This window comes from Notolepis coatsorum (assembly GCF_963971535.1).
Source record: "Notolepis coatsorum genome assembly, chromosome: 18".
Lineage (NCBI taxonomy): Eukaryota > Metazoa > Chordata > Actinopteri > Aulopiformes > Paralepididae > Notolepis > Notolepis coatsorum.
In genome coordinates this window covers 79,434,531-79,455,658 of record NC_140182.1, presented here as the reverse complement: position 1 = coordinate 79,455,658, position 21,128 = coordinate 79,434,531, and the positions used below count along the sequence as shown (strand labels likewise).

The window sequence follows — 21,128 nt, the reverse complement described above, 5'->3', positions numbered from 1 at the left end:
ACTGTTGCACGCTTACAGACCACTTGAGGTCGCTTTTGCCTTTTTTAGTTTGAAATGTAGAGAAAACGAGGATGGCAGAGAGAGAGAGAGAGAGAGAGAGAGAGAGAGAGAGAGAGAGAGAGAGAGAGAGAGAGAGAGAGAGAGAGAGAGAGAGAGAGAGAGAGAGAGAGAGAGAGAGAGAGAGAGAGAGAGAGAGAGAGAGAGAGAGGAGAGAGAGGGAGAGAGAGAGAGAGGGAGAGAGGGAGAGAGGGAGAGAGAGAGAGAGAGAGGAGAGAGGGAGAGAGGGAGAGAGGGAGAGAGGGAGAGAGAGAGAGAGAGAGAGGAGAGAGAGAGAGAGAGAGAGAGAGGGAGAGAGGGAGAGAGGGAGAGAGGGAGAGAGGGAGAGAGATGTAGTAGGGGGGGAGAGGTGCCCCCCGTTCCCAAACCAATCCAGTGGGGAGGGGGCGGGATGTTCCAGCGATGACGTTTCAACTTTCCAACTTCCCTGTCATTTGGACATGGCGTAGGGATGAGCTCGGGTCCCTGGGCTGGCGACTAGCAAAATAACACTCGAGACAAGTTGAGAAACGAGGCGCTTTTAGTTTTTTTGAATTTGTGACATTCATTTCGGAAGTTTCCAATCGATTCATGTAAAGTTTCGGTAAGTCATTTACTTTTGCAGTGATTTTCTCTCCACCCTGGTTTGTATCTCGAAGCGCGAGCTGTACTTCACGTAGTCGCTACAATGCGGTCAATTACTCTGTTGTGTCGTTGTAGTTACTAGTAGTTTACTAGTAATAGTTTAATAGTTGTAGTAATAGTTGTAGTTTACTAATAGTTTAATAGTTGTAGTTACTAATAGATCAATAGTTGTAGCTACTAATAGTCTACTAGTAGTTTAATAGTTGTAGTTATCAATAGTCTACTACAACGACACGACAGAGTAATTGGAAGTTGCCTGTTTGTTTGTTTACATATTTACCGACGTCTTCTCATCTCTGACTATCCGGTAAATTGGCCGCTATTTCACCTTTGAGTTGAAGCTACAGGCAAGTTTCCCCAAAGTAAAGTTAGTAGTCGGCTACTCAGAAACACAGAGCCGGAGGCCACGTCTTTTGTAGACTTAACGTTACTTTCATGATGTTTTCCTTGAAGTGGCTATTGTCATGTCATCCTGACTTTGATATTTAATACCGTGTTATTGTTTTCCCCGATTGGTTAATGCGGTATAATCCTCTAGTAAGCAAAGGGAATTGTTTTCAACTTGTAAGCCGTGATGTAAACTATGGTATTGAACAGCATATCGTGGTTTGCACAAATCTGTTACCAAATTCCTTAATAACAATAGGTTTTATAGGCTACTATCAAATGTTAGTACAGTATAATAAAAGTTATTCAGATGTAAATGTGGATTAAACAAACAACCTCGAGGCATCATGGTATGAGATGTCTCAGTCATACTGTATGTGGGGGGAATTGAGGTATTTCCCCTCCTTGTGATCTGGGTGTTTCTTTAACCAAAATATTACGTTTAAATTTGAGAACACCTTTGTTATAACAGCTAGCCCCCTTCTTTAGAGACACATATATTCTTAATGAGTCGATCGGTTAGTCTTTGCAATGTTTTGTTGCTGAGCTGACTGCATCAACAATGCTTGTGTGACATTTTACTGTCTACTACTGTCTACTACTACTATGCACTAACATACTAGTAACTAACATAGTAGCCCGGGCCTAACAACATTACTTTATGTAAAACCTCAGTCGTTTTGTTGCAGGCCTACTTAGTAACTACACAGGTTAAATGCTATATTGTGAAGTGAAATATTATGACGTGTTTTTCTATTAAAAAAAATATATATATATATATATATATTTTACTTAAACATGTCAACCATGACGAATAACTGCTCGGCCATGTTTAGATATTTGCCGTCTCGAGTAGCATGAAAAGAATGCAGGCTGCCTTCCAAAAGCAACATTAATGGATTGCCATACATTGCACACGTGATAGTTGCTGTACGTATAGCCATGAGAAATTGTTGTAGAGAGGTATTTTTCATTGCCCTGATCCACCTGTATTTTTTCCCAAGAACTTAAGTTTCCATCTTTTGTTCCAATTGTTATGTTGAGCTGCTTTATATCACTGTAGCCATTAGCTGCCTTGAGGCTTGTGTTTGGTACTATAAGCCAGTCTACGGTATATATAGACAGAGGGAAGGCCCCCTTTTGCTCTGCAGCCCTGTCTCTTTCATACCGGCCTACGCTGGGAGTCGGGCAGTATAAAAGCAGTGATAATATAGTCTACCCTCTCAGCCAAGTTTGAAATAGCTGGAGGTTATTTCAGCTCGGTGCCCTCCCGCAGGTGGCTGGTCAATGTCTCTAATGTGTCTGCTGCCAGGGGGAACAGCCCGTGTTACCTTATCGCACACAACAACAAGCAATAAAATTGCAACTTTATAACAGTGACATTGCAGCGAAGGGTTGTTTGTGTCACGTCACGTCACGTCTGTGGTTTATGCCACAGTAGCTAAACAGATCCTCAAACGTTTCTGTTTATTGAAACTGCTGCTGCCATGCTGTAGCTAAACAGATCCACACCAGAGTCCATACAGGTAGGAGTGCATTACTGACGTGGAAAGAGGCAGGTTTCTTACAATCCACTACACAGTAGGGGTGTAACGGTACACAAAAACCACGGTACGGTACGTACCTCGGTTTTGAAGTCACGGTTCGGTACAGGGTTTCGGTACAGTTGGGGAAAGTTTGGCTTTCCATGTTCCACTCAGGGGTGATGTAGTTTGCAGTAACTAATTGTACTTGTAGGGCTGTCAACGAATATTCTATATTGAAATTAATAATCGACTTGTAAAAAGAAAGAAAAAAATAAGAATTATATTAGATTGTGAAAAAAACAGACCCTGGTGGGCGATCATTAGTGGTTAACATACCATTGTATTCGTTCCTCGGTACACAGCCGTACTGAACCTAAGGTCCAGTACTGAAACGGTTCAGTACGGATAAGTGTACCTTTACACCCCTACTACACAGTAATGAGTCGATCGCATCCTCATCACACTAGTGCTGCCCAGTTGTAGTTGATTTGTTGACTAATCTGTCATTAGGATCTTAATCGGCTTAGATTTAGCTAATAAGTGGGTTTCTTTCATGTTGAACAAGTCTTTAGTCGCTGGAAATAAGCACATCTCTTACATCACAAGGATGTTCACAAATATGTTTTGGTCTTTAAAGGGCACTAGATTTAACCTAAGACAACCTTCTAAGATAAGATATTCCTTTATTGATCCCTTTGAGGAAAATGTGGGTGTCATAGCAGCATGGGGGAGGGGAGGTACAGGTATGGGCAGGGTAATAGTAGAAAGACCATACATAGGCAATACAATTAGATCTGAATATAAAAACATGAGAACAAATAAACGGTGTAAACATTATAATTAACTGAATATAAAAAATTTAATAAAAATGAATGCATTCATCTGGAACGACAAGGAGCGTTACATGTTTCTTCCAATCGACTGGTCGACAAAATCCTACGACAGTCATTGGACTAAGAATTTCTCTAGTTGAGGATAGCTGTATATAATCTTCCATTTTATTTCAGGATGTTCTACAGATTCCACTACAGAATGGAAACGTTCCATGCTTAGGCTAAAGGGGGGATAGAGACAGAGTATAAAGAAACTGGGTTTGATGCATTGAACAGACAAACCATTCTCCACTGTAAACGAGGCATGAGGGTAAAGGATTACTTTAAAGTCAAAGCATAGACAACTCAAGGCATGGAGTTATTCTAGGAACAATAGAACGTCATATTGTGGCTAGACATGGGTCTGTCATCCACTCAATCCCTCGCGGTGTGTGCATAGAGAGAGTCATAATGCTATGTTTATTTTCATAATTACCTGCATAAACCGTATTGTCTCTTTCTGGCTGAAGACCGTATGCGTATGGTGCAAAAAAAAACTAGGATTTGTTCCAGGGTCTCATAAATTCCTTGCTCTCACAGCTTTTTTTTATTGCCATTACAACCCCTCTCCTAGCGCTGGAAGCCCGCCTAGTTGCATGGCTGCCATAAATGCTCCTTTTCTTCAGAGACAAGTGGCCCCAAGGCCACTGTTTTTCCCAGCGTGTGCCAGAATAGAGTTTCCTATCAGTCAGTCAGTCTCAGTCAGGGAGGCGGAGGAGGACAAGAGCTGTGTGCCAGGGCTAGTTGAGCTCTCTCTCTCTCTCTCTCTCTCTCTCTCTCTCTCTCTCTCTCTCTCTCTCTCTCTCTCTCTCTCTCTCTATCTCTCTCTCTCTCTCTCTCTCTCTCTCTCTCTCTCTCTCTCTCTCTCTCTCTCTCTCTCTCTCTCTCTCTCTCTCTCTCTCTCAGTGTACAGTGTGGAGTGAGAATGTGTTCTGGTGTGTCTGAAAAGCCATTAGTGAGCTCTACTCATTACTCCGTCTCTGGGCATGTTCTGCTTGTTAGCTTTTCTCTAAAGGACCAGATTGTTTTTGAAAGAAGAGAGAGAGAGTAGTGTTTTGTTGATCAAATCTGCTGATTTGAAAAGAGTATTCGGACAGGTGTCACTTTAAATGCCATGCTCTCTGGGCGTAGCGTCGCAAATCTCCAGCCATCTCCTTTCTCGGTGGATCCGGAGGGTCGGCCTACAATAAGCGAATGTCCTTTACTGGCCAACCCCCCCCCTGGTTCCTGAAACATGCATGCGTGAGTCCCGACGCCCCATTGTTGGATCAGGCGTTGGGTGTCGTTGCCTGCTGAGCAGCAGGTATCAGACCACAATCGAGCCACACAAACGAGTGAAAACCTCATTATTCTGCTGTATAACAGCGAACCACATGAACAGAATGTCAACTAAATAAAGCCAGATGCACGTCACCTTCACTTAGGTATAGTGCATTTCTGCCATTAGCTAAAGCTCCACTCACTCAGCACCGTCTGTGATTTGGTGTAACTTACTATCAGTTGCTTGCGCTGGATATCAATCCCTTTTGTTTAGGGATGTTCGATATTGGCTTTTTTACCGATATCCGATATACCGATATTGTCCAACTCTTAATTTCCGATACCGATATATGCAGGGTTCCCCCCCCAAAATAATTTCAGGTAATTAACATTACATATCTCTTTTCGTGGAATTAACACACCATTATGCATACTTTTGACAATAAATAAAATAAGAATTAGTTCTTACTTGCTTGCTTTTTTATTTTTTTAAACCGATACCGATAATTTCCGATATTACATTTTAATGCCAATATCGGCCGATAATATCGGTAGGCCGATAATATCGGACATCCCTACTTTTGTTCCTTGTTTTCTTTTGCATCTTTGCTCAGTCAACTTGTGTGTTTGACGCTGTTTGCTTGCCTGTGTCAGTGTCTTCAGTTTCTGGACCTAAAGTTTTCCCTATGGATTTAACCCCTGAGGACCCCGACTATTATTTGGTTAGTGACTGATCGTATACGAGAGGGTCTACCGGCTAGGTTTTCATTGACCATACTAATATACCCAGCCTAAACACCCACTAGCTTACACTGTCATATGCCGTAATATTTAGACACCAACAACAAGCGTTAATGTTAAACCACTTGCCTGTATACAGTCTCTATTTGGTGGGATTGCCTTCCCCCTTTATTAGCCTATGCCATAGCTAGCATACTCATCTTCATCGTCGACATCATCATCACAATAAGCCTATCATCGTCCTCCTTATCGATCAACACTACGCAGAGAATTGCAATGAAAATAGCTTGTCTACCTTACTGTTAATTTGTCCAAAACAGCCATGTGGTCGTCAGTCTCCTCCTCCCTGATTCATAACAACCAACACACTCCAAGGGTCTTGACCACTGATCTATATTCATTCATATACATTCATACCTATATTCATTCATTAATTAATTCATTCATTCAATCTTTATTATTAATCTCAAAGGATCATTGAAAGTAAACTAATTTACAATGATGTAGAAAGAAATACAGCGCACAATAAAATGTCAAATAAAAACAAAGTCAACAATAAACAATGGCAGACTGGGGTGAAATGGTTGGCCATTAAATATTTAAACATTCCAAAGGATACTAATGTATTGAGTTTTAAGGTACATTGCAACATAATAAGGTATAATAGGGATGGGAATTGATACGATTTTATCGATACGATTCCATTATCGATTCTGCTTATCGATGCGATTCTTTATCGATTGCATTCAACAGGTCGTTATTGCAAAAGATAATTTGTTAGCAATAACCTACCTGTATAAATAAAGGCCAGCTCAGTGTTCTCTCTGTCTCTCTCTGCAATGAGCATCGCTATTTAGCTAGCTAGCGGCTAACGTTACTTTACCATGTAAATGAATGACTAGGATGCAAAGCACTTTCAGTTTTCACTGCACACACAAAACGGTCGCAATATCGAGCCCTTTAGGTTTTCCTAGTCAAGGAATCAAATAGTCTGCTATGGCTGCATGCATGGCGCTAACGTTATTGTTTTTAAATGCGCAACTGTCGGAAAAACATGGCATCGATAAGAGGAATCGATAGTCACGGAGGCATGTGATTCCAGGAATCGGTCAATTAGGAACCGGTTCCCAATCTATTCCGATTCTCGATTCCCATCCCTAGGTTTAGACACAGTATTATAGTGACAGATTGTTATTATCCTGTTCTGCAGGATCCGGCACAAATTAAACTCTGTGTAAACACAGTTGTTAAACTCTGTGTAAACACAGTTGTATCTGGGTCCGGCTTATAAGATAAGATATTTCTTTATTGATCCCCTTGGGGAAATCCGGGCGTCATAACAGCATGGGGAGGGGGGGGGGTACAGGTATGGGCAGGGTAATAGTAGAAATACATAAATATAGGCAATCAAATTAGACCTGAATATAAAAATATGAGAAAAAATAAACAGTGTAAGCAATATAAGTAACTCTGAATATAAAAAGATGAGAAAGATAAACAGTGTAAACGCAGATGAGGGTCTATATGCCCTGCATGTCATAACCAGGCTTGCTTAGTCTTGTTTTTTCTCTCCTCGCATGCTTGAAATACCCTGCCAGCATGAACAATAGTCCTCTCTGTACGGGGGTCGTAAGTGGTGCATATAGAAGAGGAGACAGTGACACTTTGTTTGTTAGTTTGACGCTCGATTGTTCTCGTTTTTTAAACGTCCTTTTCTGATAGCAAGCTGTGCAGCATCTACAATACGGTATGGATGCCTCTCTCTCCCTGATATTCCTGCTAACAATCAACAAGGAAAACAAACACAGCTCCACAGGAACCGTTTGAGTGACTCGACCTGCTTTAGCTGCAGCGTAAGTGTGATGCACCTTAGCAGACATGGTGCTCAGCTGGATTCTTCCCTGTGTTTACTCACAGCTAATACGCCACGTGGGGAGGCATTCCTCAAGACTCGAGCACCAGAGCTGACCTCTCTGTAATTAGACACGCTTTGTAGAGAGAATAGATCAGATCTTGGTGGCTCTGGGGGTACACGGTAGGGTTGGGTACCGAACTCTGTACTTTTAATGGTGCCGACCGAGTACCGATTCACGCTGCGGCTAGATCAATCGGTACCAAATTTCGGTACCTTTACATGTTGAGTATAAGAGTGTAATATGCTAGACAAGAGGGAGCCTTTTCCACAAATATATATATATTACTGTCCCATCTCTTGGATCTTTGGATGGCGAGATACTGTTGATATTTAAACATTTAAAAACATAATACATGATCATGCGATTTATTTTGTGTGGTGTGTTACAACAATAAATAACAAAATGTTCTAAGTAAATAACAATGTTGAAATTGAGAAATTTGGATTTCTTTTTTACAACTGAAATAAAAAAAATGGTTATTACAGAAAGAGATAAGTACCGAAAAATGTACAGCTGGGTACCGAATACCGATACCGAATTCCAGGAACTGGTACCGGTATCGGTTCAAATGTGTCAGTACTCAACCCTAGTATATACGGCATTTGGCACAATGACCGTTCGGGCCTTATGGGGGGGATGCGGGCGACGGCCAGTCGAATGTGTTCGGACATGTTCTCTCCGCTCTGTCGAAGATAGACGAGTGGACAGCAGGTTGCTCAGACGGTAGAACATCTGGTCTGCGGTTTTGTGTGTTTGAAGTGTACGTGCTGAGTGCCATGTGTTGGCCATACCAGTATTTGACTTGTCTGTCTGAGGGAGGTGCTCAGGTTAGGGGTTGGAAGGGGTTAGCTTGAAGGCCTTCATAGCAGTTAGAGTATGAAGTTAGAGTGATATTTTTATTTTTTTATTATCTTTTTCCCCCTCCTTCTTTTTCCGATTTTTCTCCTATCCAACTGTTAGTCGTTATGCCAATTCCCAACCCCCATCCTGGTTGTTGCGCACTTTCCCCTACTGTTGGTCCGAGAGGCCGGAGACTGTCACATGCTTTCCTCCGACGCATGTGCAGCCAGCCGGCAGCCAGCCTGGCCGCCTATTCTTTAATGCCAGCCCAAGAGTGCTTCCGCGTTTTCCCTGATTGGCCGCGACAACGCCTAGCACGCCCCGCGGCAGAGCGGCAGCGGCGCATAGGTTGCCGCGGCATTATGCATTCGTAATCCCCCCTGTTTTAACATCGACGGTTAGCTCAACTCGTTCCTCAGCTTGCTGTGGAGCCTGCGGTGCGTTGGTGACAAGTTCGAATCACTTCAAATTTTTTTATTTTTTTTTATATAAACGTAACTAGCGTATTTCTTTCGCCCGTTAAATTTAGGCATTCTTTCGCCGGTTAAGTTTAGGCATTCTTTTGGAGTTGGTTAAGGTTAGAGTTTGTCTTAGAGCATGGCAATAGAATGCCTGTCTTTCTTTCGCCGGTTAAGTTTAGGCATTCTTTCGCAGTTGGTTATGGTTAGGGTTAAGTTTAGGCATTCTTAAGGGCGGCTACGTGGCGTAGTGGGCAAGGCGCTCGCCACGAAATGCTGGAGACGCTGGGCTCGTCAGTTCGAGCCCAGCGCTCCACATTTGCTTTCAGTTTAGCTGGTCGTCCGTACTAATACACATTGGCCGTATTAGGGGGTGGGAAACTGATGGGTGGGGATCGGGCGTTGTGGACAGCGACTCCTACAGGTCGGTTGGTGCGCCTGCGCAGTAGAATCAGGAAGTGTCGGGGGCAGCGTGAGCCTCCCACGCGTTACTCCTCGCCACTGAGAGATCGAGCTGCGCAGGTGAAAAGATGCGACTGCTGTTACCTCAAGTACCGGAGGGGACTTGTGCTATGTATGACTTAGTCCACATTGCAGCCAGCTTGTGGGAGGCAAGAAACAGCGTCCGTGACAGGGGAGGGTTGAATTGGATGATACGAAATTGGGATGGGAGAAAATATAGAAAATGGGAGAAAAAGTGGATTAAAAAAAAAAAAAAATTAGGCATTCTTTCGGAGTTGGTTAAGGTTAGGGTTAAGTTTAGGCATTTTTTCGGAGTTGGTTAAGGTTAGAGTTTGTCGCAGAGCATGGCAATAGAATGCCTGTCTTTCTTTCGCCGGAGCAGCAGCCTATTTCCGCTCTGCCGCGCGCTGCGGTCACATGGGCGTCGTGGCCAATCAGAGAAACGCGAAGCACTCTTGGGCTGGGATTAATATAGACGCAGCCTGGCCGCCTGTAACTGTTCCGCAACAGTAAGTGACTTCCGGGGTAGGCCTGATTGGCCCCGACAGGCACGTGACGCGGCAAACTCAGGACGCGCAACGAGGCTGCTGAGAGCTGTCGCGCGGAAATAGGCTGTCTATTGCCATTCTCTAACACAAACTCTAACCTTAACCAGCTCCTTAACAGCGCCTAAACTTAACCGTTCTAACCTTAACCAACTCCGAAACAATGCCTAACCTTAACCTTAACCTTAACCATGCCTAACCTTAACCATAGAAAGAATATTGCCATTCTCTAAGACAAACTCTAACCTTAACCAGCTCCTTAACAGCGCCTAAACTTAACCGTTCTAACCTTAACCAACTCCGAAACAATGCCTAACCTTAACCTTAACCTTAACCATGCCTAACCTTAACCGGCGAAAGAATACACGTTAAAAAAAAAATCATGTTAAAAAAAAAAGATTTGATGGGATTCGAACTCACCAACAACGGACCGCAGGATCGCAGGACCGCTGCTCTGCCAGGTGAGCTGAAGCGCCGAATGAAAGTCATGGCGTATTTGGACGGTTACGTAATTCCGCAAGCTCTGCCGCTCGGCTCCGCGGAGCGTGCCGCGCGGCAGAGAAAGTTGCGCGTCACGTGCCTGTCGGGGCCAATCAGGCCTACCCCGGAAGTCACTTACTGTTGCGGATAAGCTATAAGCAGCCTGGCCGCGCAGATTCTCACTGGGAGAGTGTAACGTGATCCTACCTTCGCTGAGCAGGCGCCCTGACCGAACTGTAGGGGTCGCTGTCCACAATGCCCAGGACCCACCCACGGCTCCCCTCCCCCTAACTCAGCCAAACGAGTTAGTATAGCGATCAGCCCGAGCCAAGGCAATGCTGACTCTCCGGGAGTCGAGACCGCAGCCTCTTGAATTGGTGACGAGCACAATCTAGAGTGATCTTTTGATACAGACACATGTCTGTTGTTGGTTCATAACAAGTTCATCATATTTTTGTATTCAGAGTTAATTATATTGTTTACACTGTTTATTTTGTCCTCTTATTTTTATATTCAGATACAATTGTATTGCCTATATTTATGTCTTTCTACTATTACCCTGCCCATACCTGTACCTCCCCTCCCCCATAAGATAAGATATTCCTTTATTGATCCCCTTGGGGAAATTCTGCTATGACGCCCGGATTTCCCCAAGGGGGAATACCTTATCTTATCTTAGTTGTTCTCTATGGAAGTTTCCGCTTGTAGCTGAGTTAGCTTTGTATTGTGTCTGCTGTGTTAGCCTGATATTTTGTCAAGTCAGTTGGTCTTACTCCGTCCATACCCTAGTTCCCCCATTGACTGTATCACGGTGACCATTTTGCTCTTACGTCATGCTCAGGTTGGGATTCCTTTCCACCCTGTTCCCAGAATGGTGAATAATAGTCAACAAACCGAACCCTTGAGAAGAAGAACCAATATTTTTGAACGTCTTTTTGGACATCATTCACATGTTAAAGTCAATCCAAAGAACTCAACCTCTACTGTTTCTACACCATCTTACATCTTCAGATAATTAGGTTTGTAAACATTGGGAGTTTATACTGAATATGAAGGTATACCATCTAGGGCTGGGCGATATGGAAAAAAATCATATCGCGATAACGATATGATAATGTTATCATATTTCTCGATATCGATAATTATCGAAATTGTTATAAGTATAATTTTTTTTATTTTTTATATAAACAACAGATGTATGTTTATTTTGCAGCAATTCTTTGTCATTGCCGCCATCTTTAGTGTTACATCCCCTCACACTCCAGTTCTCAGGCTGCAGCTGGTTTAAAAGCGAAAGTAAACCGGCTTCTCTGCTGGCTGTGGCTCCAGGGGAGTTGAACAGTTCTAGCTCTGCTAGTTTATTTTCGATCTTTTGGCGCTTTTTTGGTGGACAAAGTACAAACCACTGCACATGTGCACCGTGACTCGTGACTGGAGTCTAGTTCTGCTAGCACACATAGCCTACTGTGTACAGACGGTTTCAAACTGTATTTTAAATTAGAAAGCAAACAAAATAAATGGACAAGAGAAAAATAAATCTCAATTTGGTCAGTATTGTCATTTGGACAAGCAAAGCCATTACTTTAAGTTGCAGGCAAGAAAGACAAGTCTGTCCACTGTCTCTGGTTTTAAAACTGCCCTGTTGCAGGTCACAAAAAAGAAAAAGAAAAAAATCGATTTTTTTCTTTCGATATGTAAGGGATAATGTATGTCTACGAGGTCAATAACTCGATAAACTCGAGTTACGTTTAAAACACCTCGGCGCGGCGCCTCGGTATTTTAAACTCCGTGTCGGTCAATTATTTTGCGACAATGACCGAGTAGGCTATACATTATCCCGCTTATTACATGGCTAACTTACTAACAATATACCTAATTCATTTGACAAATCGCAGTTGTTCTGTGGCTCTGTCAGCCCAAATAAAGTGATTATTATTATCGCGGGCAGCCTCTGGCTCCGCTGTCAGTGCAGCGCTATACATTATCCCGCTTATTACATGGCTAACTTACTAACAATATACCTAATTCATTTGACAAATCGCAGTTGTTCTGTGGCTCTGTCAGCCCAAATAAAGTGATTATTATTATCGCAGGCAGCCTCTGTGTTCTGGCTCCGCTGTGTTCAAGCTCCGCTCGTCGCTCCGCCCCCTGTCATCGCCGGCACGGCAGTGTCTAATTGCACTGAAACAGTGTGTCAGTGGGCTTGATTGCGAACAGCTGCGCTCTGCGGTAGGGGTGGACGGTATAAACGGTATACGGTATAAACGGTATGAATTTGCTCTACGGTATGGATTTTGCCTATACCGTGTAACCGGTAGTGCCGCTCTAAAATAGCAATGACGTCATGTAACCACAGCGCGACTATTTCACTCGCATTTGCCCCTAAAAATAGATAGAATTAGTCATAGATAATAGATATGTGCGAACTGGAAAAGGTTATTTAGGAGGCTTCGCGCAGTGCCAGCCCCTCCCGCACGCATGTAAACACGGGTCTACTAGTAGTCTAGTGGGACGGGACGTCTCCCTGAGCTAACGTTAGCTTAGCTACCGTTACAAAATGACCCAGTCAACTATTCACTTTTAGTTTAATACATGATGAGGCATTGTCTAACCGAACGGTATCTAGTCGGCCAGCTACCGATAGCTCCTGACATCAACAAACGCTCCATCAAGTCTAGTAGAGAGTAGACGTGTATGATAGCTCCGTTAGCCGTTAGCTCACGTTAACCCAAGTTAGTTCACCGTTCAAAACGAAATGTCCCATTGAACTAAATAATTCACTGAGGCGTTGTATTAACGTTATATATCCGGCTAGCAGTAGCTACAGATAGCTCCTGATATCAATGTCTTATAACACTGATTCGATGCGTATTCGAGCTGAGGGCTTGCTGAGCACAGTTAAGTAACGTTATGCCAATAGGGTCCAGGTGCAGCGCCGGAGAATCCTGGCCGTAGCTCTGCTCGAGGCTACTCGAGTATAGGTCCAGATGCAGCTCTGGAGAATCCTGGCCGTAGCTGGAGGCTACTAGAGTACACACAGACAGTGGAGCTTGTTGCGTGGTGGCGATGTCTCGCAGTTAATACACGTACACGTCTAATTATATAATATATATATTTTATAAAAAAAAAAAAAAAAGTATATAAAATAAAAAAAAAAATTTTATCAAAAACGATGATACCGTGATATATACCGTTACCGTCTATGCTTCAGATTATACCGTGATATAAATTTTAGACCATACCGTCCACCCCTACTCTGCGGTCATTATTGAAAAATCTGCGGTCATTATTGAAAAATAATGACCGCAGTCGGGGGGCTATTGACCAATCACAAGCAAGCATTTCGGCGAATGTGAAAACGCCATGTAATAACGAGTATTAACACTTTGGCTGCCATGGGTTAAATTCATTATCAACCGTAGGTTGCCGGCTCTATTTGTCTATAGAGAAAGTCCCCTTCTTTGCAGGGCTATAACGTTTTTAATTCTATTGCTACATTGCCATTATTAGGGCCCATTCAAAGTCCTATATGTATTGTTCATTGTGTAGCAACGTTAAACTTTCATTCACATATTCATAGTAAAGTATGGTCTAATGTATAAGTATGTTTTCATCTCTTTCTGCAGCTTTCTCCAGAACGTGATCTATAGCCCCAAATACATTATATTGATGATGCAATACAGTTTTATGGCAATCAGCGCGATATAAAAAATTCCAACTAGACGTACTTCTAGAAGTTACTACACGTCATCTGATGTTGACCGGATGGGCTAGGGGGCGTTTATAATTCCGTGGGCAGCGTTATACCAATCATCTAATGTGGGTCAAATGTTGATAATAGCAGTTAGTATCGAAGACGGTAATTTTACACGCTAAAACTCACCCCAGTCTCCGCGCGCCGTTGGGCGATCATCGTAGAGTAGAAATTTGACCATTATGGGATGTCGATTTACCCGGTCCATCTCCAGCTTGTATAATGGTATATACGTCCAAATCATGTTGTTTATCGAGTTATTGGCAATCGATCGCTATGTAGTGTGTCGAGATCGAGCCTCGGGACCTATAGCGAGTGCCCGGAAGTAATACGGCCGACCAGCACAACCTCTACGGCACTTCCTGTTAAGCGATTGCGCCGATCGGCCACCAGATGGCGCTCCTGAACCGCCAGAGAGCTCAGTGGGTCCTCCTGGTGGATCTCAGGCCAGCGGAGGGGAAATATGAATCCGATCCCAGATTTTTGAAATATTGATATTAAAGACGCTGTAAAGCGTCTTCGGCAACTTGAGCATGGCCGGGAATGACGTGTTTAGGCGTTTTCCGGCAGCCAAAGTGTTAAAATATATCGCGATATTTATCGTTATCGTTATATCGCCCAGCCCTACCATCACAGATCCATGCAAAGGTATGGACTTTTACTACACCGTCATCCACAATATATACATATTAAATGTATATATTAAAAAAGAAATAAGAAAATACCATTTTGAATGCAGTGGCACCGTAACAATTGTATTACAGGATGATATAGAAATATAACATACTGTACATATCACATTGAAATTTGTACTGGTAATAACATCAAATACTGTCAAAACCTAAGAAAAATACTGTGATATGATATTTTGGCCATATACCTGCCCTAGTTCCTCTGAAAATGGAGCATTGGCTCTTTGTCTGAAGGATTCAGTTATTCACGGCATTGAGGGTCAAATCTGCTGAGGTCTTGGAAGTGAAGGTCTCCCCAGATTATGCTGAGTTTAGTAACATAGTAAAACCAAAGCATCCTCTCACGTCAGTCTATTCCACTCCCCACTCTTTTTACAGAACGTCTTTGAGCATGAGCTTACATCAGGGCATTTGTAAATAAAGAAGCGGCCTGACAAGAAGTCTTTGTCTACATGTCGTCCTAACCTGATGCCTATCAATACTGCTGGCGTTGGGCTCCTTTGTTAGATCACGTAGAGCATGGGAATAAGGGTGAGACTTTGAGCAATATCAAAATGATCCTTATCTCACACATTTAGCATGTACTCTGCCCTACAAAGGCAAACAGCCTTAACTTCAGTTACTATAGTTTTTTCTTTTGTAGTATTATTATTATAGTAGTATTAGTATACACGTTTAGGGATAGAGATGTAGCGGCATTCATGCACATGTAGAGGGGTACAGATATAGTGGTATAAATACACATTTAGAGAGGTACAGATATAGTGGTATAAATACACATTTAGAGAGGTACAGATATAGTGGTATATACACATTTAGAGAGGTACAGATATAGTGGTATAAATTAGGGCTTGGCAACTAATCGAAAAAAAATCACGATCTCGATTCATAGACCTATGCAATCTCATTTCTAAGTTATGACGATATTTTTTTATTAAAAAAAAACATTACATTTATAATTTTTTTTTTAACTTTTTACTTTACTTTTTAAATTCTCTTTTTTATTGAAAAAATAAGAATCGTGAGAGAATCGCGATCTCAATTCTTAGAGAGAAAAATCGTGATTCACATTTTAGCAAGAATCGCCCAGCCCTAGTATAAATACAAATTTAGAGAGGTACAGATATAGTGGTATAAATACACATGTTGAAAGGTACACATATAGTTAGGCCTGCCACGATAACACATTTTGCTGGGCGATTAATTGCCCCCGAAAATATCGCGATAAGCGATATTATTGCGACCGGTTAGAGAATTTTTTTTGAGAAATTTATTTCCCAAAACTTTTATTTTGAAGCCCACCGCTCCGTCTTTTCCGGTTTTAGACTTTTATTTTGAAGCCCACCGACCGGACCGGAAGTATTGTTGCGATTATCCTAAGCAGAACATATGAGCCGACAACATGTCTCGTCCGGTTGTTTTTGAGCTAATAACAAATGTTGAGATTGTTGGTGAACAACTAACTTTAGGTTAGTTTTAACGTTAGCTACTAACGTTAGATGCAGCTACTACAGGCAATCAACGATGAGGAGGAAGCGTCAAAGCAGTATATAATAGAATAGCTGTGGTGCGTAGGCACTGCAGCACGACTCGAAACTACCGGAGTGTTATAATAAATTAATTCATGTTTAACTTGTCCCCGTGTCCAGTCCTTTGACCAGCCCCACCCGTTCATTGTAAACAATGATGCATGTAATTGTATTAACGTTATTCTGTGTTGTACTTGTAGCTATGCTATACGTTGTATTTCGTTTGTTAGCTAATGTTGTTAGCATGGAATGAGAATCAAAGCTCTATCTTTCATCTTTATTTAGCAGTCCAGTTTCTCCGGGCAGTAGCGAGTAACTACTTGGGTCTAAAAATAGCTAACGTTACACTACAAATAATGCTACTTGGTTAAAAGGAGCCACACTATTGAGAAATGTAGTTAAGCTGTGGCGTTGCCCCACGGGGCTCCCGTGCTGTACTCTAGTAACGTCAGCGACCCGCCTCCCAACACGGACAGTGACTGACAAGCGGCACTGGTTCCGCCTCATTAAAACAAACGCGCAAATAGCAATTAATCGCGCCCGTCAAAATCATTGCATTCATTTTAATTATCGCAGCAATTAATCGATTTATTGCTTATCGCGGCAGGCCTACATATAGTGGTATAAATACACATGTAGAGGTACAGATATAGTGTGGTATAATAAATACACATGTAGAGGTAGTAGGTACAGATATAGTGGTATAAATACACATTTAGAGAGGTACAGATATAGTGGTATAAATACACATGTTGAAAGGTACAGATATACTGGTATAAATACACATGTAGAGGTACAGATATAGTGGTATAAATACACATGTTGAAAGGTACAGATATACTGGTATAAATACACATGTAGAGGTACAGATATAGTGTGGTATAATAAATACACATGTAGAGAGGTACACATATAGTGGTATAAATACACATGTAGAGGTACAGATATAGTGGTATAAATACATATGTAGAGGTACACATATAGTGGTATAAATACACATGTAGAGAGGTACACATAGTGGTATAAATACACATGTAGAGAGGTACACATAGTGGTATAAATACACATGTAGAGAGGTACATATAGTGGTATAAATACACATGTAGAGAGGTACAATTATAGTGGTATAAATACACATGTAGCATTATGTGCATACACGTGTACAAAGGCACACGGTTCAGAAGTTACACGTTGTGTTTGTAGGGCAGTACTGATCTCATACACTTGGCATGTATCAGATATCAGGCTGTGAAGCCAGGTTCACATCATCGCTGGAGAACTTCCCCCCAACACTAAAAATACAATACAAAGAAGAGCCATATGTTAAGAGATGTCATAAATCAAAGTAAAACAACTTGATCTTCTGCATTTTTAGAACTGCATAGAACATAGAAGCACCCCCCCCCCCTCCACACACACACACACACACAAAAAGGTCTAATTCTACAGTGTTTGGTAGAAGGAATGGATCAGATGTTTACTTGTTATCAGCCGTGGCTTAAAGTGAAGGACTCTGAATCTGAACTGTTTTTTTTTTATCCACCTTTTCTCCCATTTTCTATTTTTCTCCCATCCCAATTTTCATATCGTCCAATTCAACCCTCCCCTGTCTTTTGAACGTTGTTTCTTGCCTCCCACAAGCCGGCTGCAATGTGGACTAAGTCATACATAGCACGAGTCCCCTCCGATACTCGAGGTAACAGCCGTCGCATCTTTTCACCTGCGCGGCTCGATCTTTCAGCGTCGGGGGTCTGGGCTTTGGAGGGGCCCCGCCCCGACGCTTCTTGATTCTACTGTGCAGGCGCACCAACCGACCTGTAGGAGTCGCTGTCCACAACGCCCGATCCCCACCCATCAGTTTCCCTCCCACGTAATACGGCCAATGTGTATTACTGTGGACGACCAGCTAAACTGAAAGCAATGTGGAGAGCGGGGCTCGAACAGGAGGCATCCTGTTCGAGCCTAGTCTCCAGCATTCGTTGCGAGCGCCTTGCCCACTGCGCCACGTAGCCGCCAAGGACTCTGAATCTGAACTGTTATTAGCTGTGATGAAGTGGTATCCAAGTCTCCTGATCATACACAGGTTACGGGAAACTCTGGAATCAAAATGTCTAACTTTTGCTTAGGGTCGACCCAAATGCTTCAACACTTCAATCACTGCAATGTTAATCTGTGCCAAGATTCAAATGCTTCAATCGCTACAATGGTAATCACTAATCAATGCCAATATTTTTCTTACCACTCCAAATATTAGCTTACATCATCATACGAAATAGCTTCTAGAAATAATAATAATCCAACATTCACTTTGAAAATCTGTTTAGTTTTTTTTTATATCCAGAAAATGTACCTCGTGGCTCTCGGTTTACCTGCTACAATGACACTTTGCGCGTGGTGAAGAGCGAAGCTTCGATTACCCCCCCAAAATTATAAACGGGACAGCACCTACTTCTGTGTCTTGGAGTCATTTCAGGGATTTATGTCAAAACCTTCCCCAACTTTAACACATTGGGTGCCACGCCCCTTTGCCCAGATAACCCCTTGAGTGCCAGCGCTTTAGTCAATGGGAGGTCGGGGATATTTGCGAACGCTTAAACTATATCTTAAATTATGGCTATGGGTCTAAAACACCACTCGCTTATCAATGACTTTCTTGCAGTCAACATGTACAAAACGGATTGTTTTTTCATTGGTACATTTCCGTTTATACCGGTTTGAATACGAGTATAGTTTCGGAGAGTTCTAGTAATTTCAGAGAAATTCCGTGATGATAGCCCTTTAGTGGAATACACAAAACATGTTGTAATTTTTCGGCTGATTTATGAATAGTTTTCAAATAAACGCTAGATTATCGATAGTATATGTGTACTTATGCACGCTAGAGAAGCGGGCTGAAAAATCTATTATCCATGACCTGGTCAGCGCTAACGTCATACACGCACACACACACACACACACACACACACACACACACACAGACACGTTGTGATCGCTATGAAGAAAACATCTGATTAACCCAATACTGGTAAAATAGAGTCCTTACCTCACATCAGATGTTCTGCAAAAAGATTAATCCAATTCCTGATCGCCGCGTTTATTGATCCAACGTTATAGTCCGAAAACACATAATCGACGCTGCTCTGAGGGTCCTCAGTCAATCTGGTAACACGACACTGCTTGCCAGAGATGGGAAAACCCTGGACCGGACTTTTTTTCTGATGCACATGGCCACTCAATCCAGTCCAATCCAATGATGTCTATTACCATCCGGGAGACGATAGGCGGCGGTATTTGCCCTTTTCGAGCTCAGAGCCATTCCCAATGATAGCGTCAGGCTGGATGGATGAAAAATGAATGGATATCGCTAATAAAAGAAATAACGATTAAATACGGAGAAAACTCGTCATTGGCACTGAACGCATGGCGAGTTAGGACGAGAAATCTCGTCGTTGGGACTCAAAGTGTTAAACACGGAAGACGTTTCTTAAAAAGTCAACTCAGCACTGTAATCTCTCAGGTTTTGAAAAGAGCAGCTGGATTCTAATTTACCACCCAGGCCTTTTTTTTTTTTTTTAACAACCCACTCCTCGAGGACCGGGAACCAGAACGGACGGCTTAAGAGAAGCTCAGTTCCGCCCCGTCGTCATGGGGCTCCAAATGTCCCTGAAGCGCACCGTGGAACGACTGATTAAGTGCCGCGCACCGTGCTCTGTGAAAACCCCGACGTTGTAATGTGTACTTATTTTCCAAATAAAGGAACATTTGACCACAGGAATGCTGTAAATGACAGTGTGAGATGCGTGGGTGGTTGCAATAAAGATTTTTAGTGAATGGTGCTTATGCCCTAGTGTTGGGCCCTCCCAGGATCGGAAGCAGCCTTTTTAAAGGAAAAAGTGTGTGTGTGTCAGGTAGGGGTGGACGGTATGGTCTAAAATTTATATCACAGTATAATTTGAAGCATAGACGGTAACAGTATATATCACGGTATCAGTGTTTCCGTTAGAATAATTTTTTTTGCCTGATAGGCAGGCTATATAAAGAATGACATCCTCAAGGCATGTAGATTTATAATATTTTAACTTAAAACTAGGCTACTTTTGTGTATAAAGTCATTATATTCCAAATAAAATAAGTCCCGAGTCCGTGCTGCTCCCATTGCAAACAGCCGGGCTGGATGCTGGATTTTGCTAGAAGCATATGTAGCTGCAGAGCCGCAGAGCCAGCGGCGCTTTCAGGTCTGGTCACAGCTTTCAGCCGTTGGGTGGGGGGGCGCTGTTGAGCGGACCTGACCTGAAAGCGCCGCTGGCTCTGCGGCTCTGCAGCTGCATGCTATTCGCAAATCCACTGCTGCCGCCGTCCTCCCGCTGCAGCCGTCGTTATCATAACACTACAAGCATATCATAATGTTTACAGCAAACTGTAGTTGATCACCAGGTATGTTTTATTAATGTAGAATAATTCATATAAGAAAAACGATAGGGACATCTCTTACCTTTCTCCACTGGTTAAAAATGCCAGGAACTGAAATTGAAACTTGCTGTGCGCCGCGGTGATATGTGTTTATTATGAAATGACAATTGCGTGTTGACACGCCCACTGCGCGAAGCCTCCTAAATAACTTTTTCCAGTTTGCACATATCTATTATCTATGACTAATTCTATCTATTTTTAGGGGCAAATGCGATTGAAATAGTCGCGCTGTGGTTACATGATGTCATTGCTATTTTAGAGCTGCACTACCGGTTACACGGTATAGTCAAAATCCATACCGTAGAGCAAATTAATACCGTTTATACCGTATACCGTTTATACCGTCCACCCCTAGTGTCAGGGTTCTCACTCGTTTTGTAAAACCTGGGTATTCAGAGACTAGATTACTACCTACTACTACTATACTAAATTACTAATATATGTCTTTACTACTATATATGCACTCAAGACTGTAGCACCCAAGTTTCAACACTGTTTGATGAACATTGTTACTC

At 42.5% G+C, this 21,128-nt stretch overlaps 1 protein-coding gene across 4 annotated transcripts in view; it reads left to right on the top strand.

The window, feature by feature from the left end:
• The first annotated feature begins 501 nt into the window (after window positions 1–501).
• ppfibp1b (PPFIA binding protein 1b) overlaps window positions 502–21,128 on the top strand; it is a 166,373-nt gene continuing 145,746 nt past the window's right edge. For all 4 annotated transcript variants that reach the window (XM_084335485.1, XM_084335483.1, XM_084335484.1 and 1 more), the window contains exon 1: window positions 502–640. The gene's annotated coding sequence lies outside the window, so the exon portion shown is untranslated. The remainder of the gene's footprint in view (window positions 641–21,128) is intronic.